The 7,078-nt window shown below is 36.0% G+C and overlaps 1 protein-coding gene across 4 annotated transcripts in view; it reads right to left on the reverse strand.

Annotated features, from left to right (window-relative positions):
• Positions 1-4,342, reverse strand: part of LOC148601826 (calmodulin-binding transcription activator 2-like) — an 89,268-nt gene extending 84,926 nt beyond the window's left edge. For all 4 annotated transcript variants that reach the window (XM_088556355.1, XM_088556348.1, XM_088556354.1 and 1 more), the window contains exon 1: positions 4,298-4,342. The gene's annotated coding sequence lies outside the window, so the exon portion shown is untranslated. The remainder of the gene's footprint in view (positions 1-4,297) is intronic.
• Positions 4,343-7,078: the final 2,736 nt, after the last annotated feature.

Below are 7,078 nucleotides of genomic sequence, written 5' to 3' on the forward strand. Positions count from 1 at the left end.
CTGACCTTAGATTTCAAAATGGTAAGGTTAAATTTTGGTTGAATATATAAATGTACAAGGTCTGTAAAAGGAATACCCAATGGAAACTTGTTTTTAGAACAAATTACCTATACAATGTTGACACAAAAATGGTTCAGCCTAGCTGAAAAAATGAAATCAGTGCAAAGCTTGGAAAATAACTATCACACAACCAAAACATAATTGGTTCTACAATGGACTTGAATAAAATATATATGTACTTAAATTTGGTAGCTGACATGTACACGTAACTACACTTACAACAGTGTTCCAGCTAGGATTTGAAAATAAGGCACTATGGGGATACTCATAAGGGACAGAGGGGCATGGGCATGATAGAGGCGGGGTGCAGTGCCCCGCCATTTTCCCTGGCTAAGACACTGTACTACTAACTAGTAGTCTGAATTTCCCTGACGTTGCAACCTTCCTTTTTTTCATTTGGAAATTGATATGTTGGGATGGCATATCAATTTTACATAAGAGAGGAAGATTACAGAGTCAGAAGATATTCAGCCTAGCTAACTGGTACATGTAGCACAGACACACGTAACTTACACATGTAAACAATGCATTTTTAACAACTAATAAATACCGTACTTCACAACTGTGACAGTTTTTCAACATAACAAAAACTGACAATGAAGATTTCAGAACATTTTTTGTCACTTAATATGATATACATTTTGTACATGCACATATTGTAGTCCATAAGAACAACTTGAGACCCTTTTTATTTTCAATTTTTTCCATTTTCAGACAACCATCATAAATGAAATTTTATGTGAGCTATGTTATATTCAGAGATCATGCACATACATGTACATGAACAATGATAGAGCAACAATGCAGTATGTGGCAGACCCAGTGAGGGGTCTAAGGGCTGGAACCCCCTTCTTAGAAAATTCAGATGTTTGTTTGTTGGGGTTTAACGTCCAAGCAGCAATATTTCAGCTATATTCAGACAATGAACATGAAATGGATGATAAAATGAACATGAAATGAAAAAAAAGGATGGGTCACAAGGATAATGGGGTCGACAAATTTTGATTGCCACTGGAAAAAGGGGGGGTGGGTAAGGTCGGGCAATTTAGCCTCCTCTGGCGGAGCGCAAAGGTTCCTACTCCTATCGAATATCACAGCGGGGTTCTTTAACGTGCGAGGAACGTGGCATCTTTCCCAACACGGTGCACCACTATGGTTTGCGGTCAGGTTTTCCATATTATAGCCTGACAACCCCAGCATGTAACATGCCAGGGGTACCCCATTCCACCACCTGGGGCACACATCCCAGTTGCTCTGTGGGCAGAGCGCCTAGCCCCCGGCTAGGTTTCTGAGCACTATTTAGTCGCCTTATACGACAAGCTTAGCGCTGCTGCAGGCGTATTCTTTTAACACCCGGTCCTGCACGGGGCTAGAAAATTCAGATACATGTACATACATGTACATGTAATTTAGAGCAAAATTTTGGTATAAATGAGCAAATGATAGCCTAGATCCCCAATTAAAAAAATCCTGGACTTTGCCTGCAATGTACATGTACATGTATGTGTGAACAGAAGTTTTGGTACTACTGACAGTTGGACCAACCCCCCCCTCTGGTACCAGTTGAACTAGAGGTTGTAAAGTTCTAGAGATCCTATAAAAGTTTTTTTTCCACTTCAGTTTGCTTTTCTGTGCCACACTGGATAATTTTAACCATGTTAAAACAAAAACAGTTAGTGAAGATGCTCATCAGTGTTCTAGACTGGGCACAACAGCAGGACATTTCAGTGTGTAATAGGTGAACCGCTGACACTTAGATTGGCAAATAGTTAAAATCGGAATATAAATGGTACATGAAGGAAAAATTAAGTTATTTGCAATGTAATTATTTCAAATAGAGATGGCTTGGGTGAGGCCAACCTAAAAAAAAATTTTGGTTTGCTGCTTATCAACCTACTCAAATCTTTTATTCAACCTTTCCAAGACATCTTTTCGGGCAAATTGGCTTCGCTTTTTGGCATTTATTAAGAAAAAAAATTCACATACCTACATATTTTTTTATCTAAAATTGTATGTAGATAAACAGCAAACCAAAATTTTTTTCAAGATTGGCCTGACAGTGTGAATAATAATTTCATTTTAGCACTTTTAAATTATAAAGGACACAGTTGGACTCAGCTTGAACAAAAAGGCATTGGCCTAAGAGAAGAGAGTGGGATGCAGCAACACCAATTTTTCTTTCTAGTAAGGACACTGAACATGATCAACAGCTTGAGGAGCAAAAAATGTCAATAATTACAGGAATACATAAAGGGTTGTAACCAGTTAGAAATAGTAGCCTGCCTGCCAGCCCGAGACTGGCTATTTTTTGGCAGGGCTGGCTAATTTTAGCAAAAACTTATATAGCCATTTAGTAAATATATGGAAAAATTGTATTCAGGACTGGCTGTAATTTGAGTGAGTTTCCTACCCTTGTGTAACAATTCCATTCTGCCACGGACCCAATACATATCATGGTTCTTAACTGACTATCTGCTTTACATTGTGATTTTTACAGACATGTCTTTCTTGTTTGTTTTATTTTATTTACAGTTTTATTACGAAAAAAATGACACATTATCAAGTCCGTAAGTTTTGACAAGCCTCTATCCATTACACTTAAAGTAAAGCTAAAATGTTTAAAACAGCAGATAAATCAGTTTGTGGTTGAGAAAACAAAATTTACTTCCTTTTAGACGTCCACTTAAGCTAAATTAGGTATCTGATCAGAACCGCCAAAATGCTCCATATATTAATTTCAGGATCATAACCAAAAAGATTTTGATGCACTGTACACTGTATATTTTGTATAAAACCAGGGATATACTTGTAGTTTTTTAGTTAGAAAAGGTAACTCAAGACCGTATACAGCCTTTTACAGGAAAATAAATCTGGAATCATGCATGATTTCATTTCAACCAGAAATTTTACCGAAAGTAGTACAAATTGGTAATCTGTGGTACATATACCACAATAATCCAACATTTATACTGGTTATAGAATATATCTTGCCATTTTCATGACAGAAGCATTTCTCACCAATCTCTGCATAATTTTTTTCATTTCTTAATTGTTGTATGAAAGCTAATTTTTTTAAACAATATGTCAGCAAACTGGTTATACATTTTGTTTTAGAATTTAAATTGACACACTTGACAGGAGACTACAAAACTTGGGTGATGAGAAGTACTCCTTGACACATGTATCACGAAGATTGAAGTCATCACTACAGAAGTTTTATGGTTGTCATCATGAACTCGTGGATCGTTATGGTGTATCCATCAGCACCATGAAAACTAATTTATTCAACGGGTCATAGTTTTCCTTTTCTCGTTTGTCTACCCCGGACTTGACTTTTTATGAGCAACTCAGCGGGTGTTTCTAGAAAAGCAGAGGACGCTTACCCTACCGGTGCACCTGGTACATGCTCCCAATTTTTAGTGGAGTCCGAGTTGCTCATTTACTTTTGTTACTTTGTATGTATGATTTTAGTTACTTTATGTTCTTTGTTGTGTATGTCTGTTTTCCATGTCTGGTCTTTGTCCCTGGATTACATTCTTTTGATTACCGCTATAACCTTGGTTCCCTAGATTACTCATCGTAATATTTAGCCCATGGACATATAATATAGTTTGTATTATATGTCCCTGTTTAGCCCTACATACAATATACATGTATGTCCCTGTGTACTGGTCAGAGAGTAGATCTTTCCATTTTTTAACAGAGAAGCAAAGAATAATCTCTCGCCAATCTACCCACCAAAATTTTATTCCTCAACGAAAATTGTATGATAGCTAATTTTGGAAAGCAAAATATCATCAATGTGTCAGATGTTTGACTTAAATTTTGGGCAAGAACTTGTTTCACAGGAGAGGATAAAAAAATCGGGTGGCAAGAACTTCTCCTTGACCAGTAGCTTTACAAAGTTACATACAATGTGCTGCACGTCATTCTTTACATAAAATATAAATCTTTATGGCAATGGAATCAATAATGGCTTATATTTATAATGTGAGTCCATAATCAACAGATGTCGACTGTTTTGACAAGTCTTGTCAGTTTTGCGTCAAATTTTTGGTGAATAATTTGTTCAGTTGTTGAATGTTTCGAAGAATATCGAGGTTAAAGAAATTTAAAGAAGGTGAAAAAAAGACGTGTTAGATTCGTGTTATTATATTCAACATATTAGAACATATCGCAAAGTATTTTATGCACCAAAACAACAATAAATCTCAGTGTTTACATAGGATATCTTTACCTGATAATTTAGTCGGCATATTGACAATTTACGCGTTGAATGCGCATGATTCACAGGATGCTGTAGAGTTGTCGTTCTTTGTACTTCGCGGTATTTTTCAAGTGACAAAAAGTTCAAGTGTGAAAATTAACTGTCTTGAATTTTAAATCATTGGAGATTATTGGTTGTAAAATTCAAGCAGTAGGAGGTAAAATTTCAGAGGGAAGTTTAATTCCAAAACGGATTTTTATAGCAGACTGTCAAAATAAAACTATTAACAAATATATATGGTTATTTTATGTTCTTTGTTGTGTTCGTCTGTGTAACCGTTGGCTTCGGTGTCGTTGTGTCACCGTCCCCAGCTGAGTACGTAGAAATCCAGAAATGCCAATAAGACTGGAAAAAAATAGCGAAAACACAGCAGACCAACGACCCAAATCTATACCAACAAAGTTTTAATGTAAAATGAAGATATTTTAATCCTTGTACCCAAAAAAATTGACGATGGATGCCTGTGAACGACAATGTTATACGATATTTTCTAGATACGGCAATCCAGATTTCAAAGTTCGTTCCCTGTGATAAGCTATATGCTGAGAAGAAGACTCAAATCAGCATCAAGTTTATATACTTTATGTGTAACAAAACTTGAATGTAAATGTCTGCGCAATGTTATAGCAATTGTAAATTTATCAGAAAGTTCAAAATATGACAGTTGAGGCTACATTTTAATGGCAAGTACTGGCTAGGTGAATATTAAATCAGAAGAACACACTGTGGTGACTTCATGCAAATCTAAAAGTCTATTTTAACTACATTTTTATTTAAATAGCTTTACCAAAATTATGGAAGATTTAATTCAAAATTTCATTATCAAAATTTAACTACTCTAAGGGAGAGACTATTTACCCATGTAATTCACATGGAATCCAAAAGTTTCAAATTCCAAGTTGACCTATACAGATAAAATGGACTTAGCTACACACTTGTACACCTAACAGCAAAGACAATGTGTAAAAAATACACTTAAAACTTAAGTAGAATGCATGTTTTCTTCAACAGGGGCGTAGCTAGGCCTGTTTTAGTTGTACGCAAAATTACGGCGAGGGGTCTTGGGGGGGGGGTGTGTCGCTCAAAGCCCCTAGCGAGTCCGGCAAGGCAAAGCCCTGAGGGAAACTCCTGAATTTTAACGATTTTGGAGCCAGTTTTTCAGAGCCTATACTACGTTCATGGTATGCATATGTGATAAGTAACCTTTATTTCATCTTTAAAATGTGTGTTTTTATTTTTGTTACTTTTTACGAAAGTACGCAACTGCGTATTTGCGTATAGGCAGCTATGCCCCTGTTCAATGACGGTGACACTCAAAAATTTAAATTCCAAATGTTTGACTAATCACAACCTTTTCTTAAATGAAAATATTTTGACGGAAAACATACTAAATTATGAAGTAAAACAACCTAATTTGAATTATATAACCGGTAAATTATAAAAGTTATGTTCACCTTTCTAATCCATGTATAAAAAAAGGAAGATAATCACTTTATTTAATATGACATAACCACGACTGTCACACTCCTCCCCCCTCAGAACAAATTTAATAAAAAAATAAATTTGTTTTAAAACATTTAACCAACATTATCCCTGCCCCCCCCCCAATATTGTTCTATTGGTCCTTTACCACTTGGTATCTACACCTAAGAATGTTGTTTTGTCTTTATCAAAATCAAATAGTAATGATTGTCCTCTGCAGACTGAAGTTGGAAGGTTCTGACTCGGCAAATTAGAAAATGACAGCCTATGCTGTTCTGCGTATCTAATCCGTTGTTTTCTGTCCTCCTCCCTGGCAACAGTATCAACCTTTACAAATTTCCTAAAATGAATTTTTCCAGGATTCACAAAGTTCATGTTGTGTTCCTTCTGCATCACAGCATCTTTATCGGTACAATTATGCTACTTCCTCATATGACTGTTTATATGACATCTCCTAGGGCTTTTGTACAGCAGTCTTTGAATGAACATGAGAAAATGTTTACGAACTGCATGTGGAACTTGTTCCAATGTCTATGATAGTCATCATGTTTACTAAAGGAAAGACTTTTACAACCCTCTACCTCAAAGGGCATGCCCTCTGAAGGTCACACGGACTCTACATCATCATGGTCCGGTACTACAAATGAAGCCACGGAGATATCTATATGTTGTCAGACATTCTGCAATACAAAGACTTATTGATAAGAAAATTTAATATAAGCATTAAATGCGTCTATGTGTAGCTTTATTGCAGAAATTTTCAATGAACAAAAAAAAAAAAACAGGAATCGAATCAAACAGTTGCTGACTAAGGTATGAAATTAGAGTCATTTTTGCAGTCGGCTATTGAAAAGGGTCATATTAGTCCGGAATCCAAAGATAAAATGTTGCGGTCTAAATTTTGGTCGGGTCTTAGTGATCCTTTGTTGAGAAATGCATGTAGGCATAAGTATGACACGATTAAGAATTTTGACACGTTAAGGAGAGAAATACGAGCAATTGAGTTGGATTTACCAAACTCGTCGAAGTCGAGCGTTTCGTCGCCAGTTCAACAAAATTCTATTTCTGTCCAATCTCAGATGCTTACGGAAGTATTGAAAAAGCTTGACTGCTTCAATAGGCGAATGAATTTCGATGGAAACGGAATTAAAAGAACTTAAAAGTAAACAAACTGACCACCAAAAATTTACCCCTCCGAGTAATAACAGAGGTCAAGGTCAAAGAGGTTATTTTAATAGCTCACGTTACCAGAGAGGCAGAGGTAATTTT

This window comes from Perna viridis, chromosome 12 (genome assembly GCF_037379345.1).
Source record: "Perna viridis isolate PV_CMFRI_1.1 ecotype Kerala chromosome 12, ASM3737934v1, whole genome shotgun sequence".
In the NCBI taxonomy this organism is placed as follows: Eukaryota; Metazoa; Mollusca; class Bivalvia; order Mytilida; family Mytilidae; genus Perna; species Perna viridis.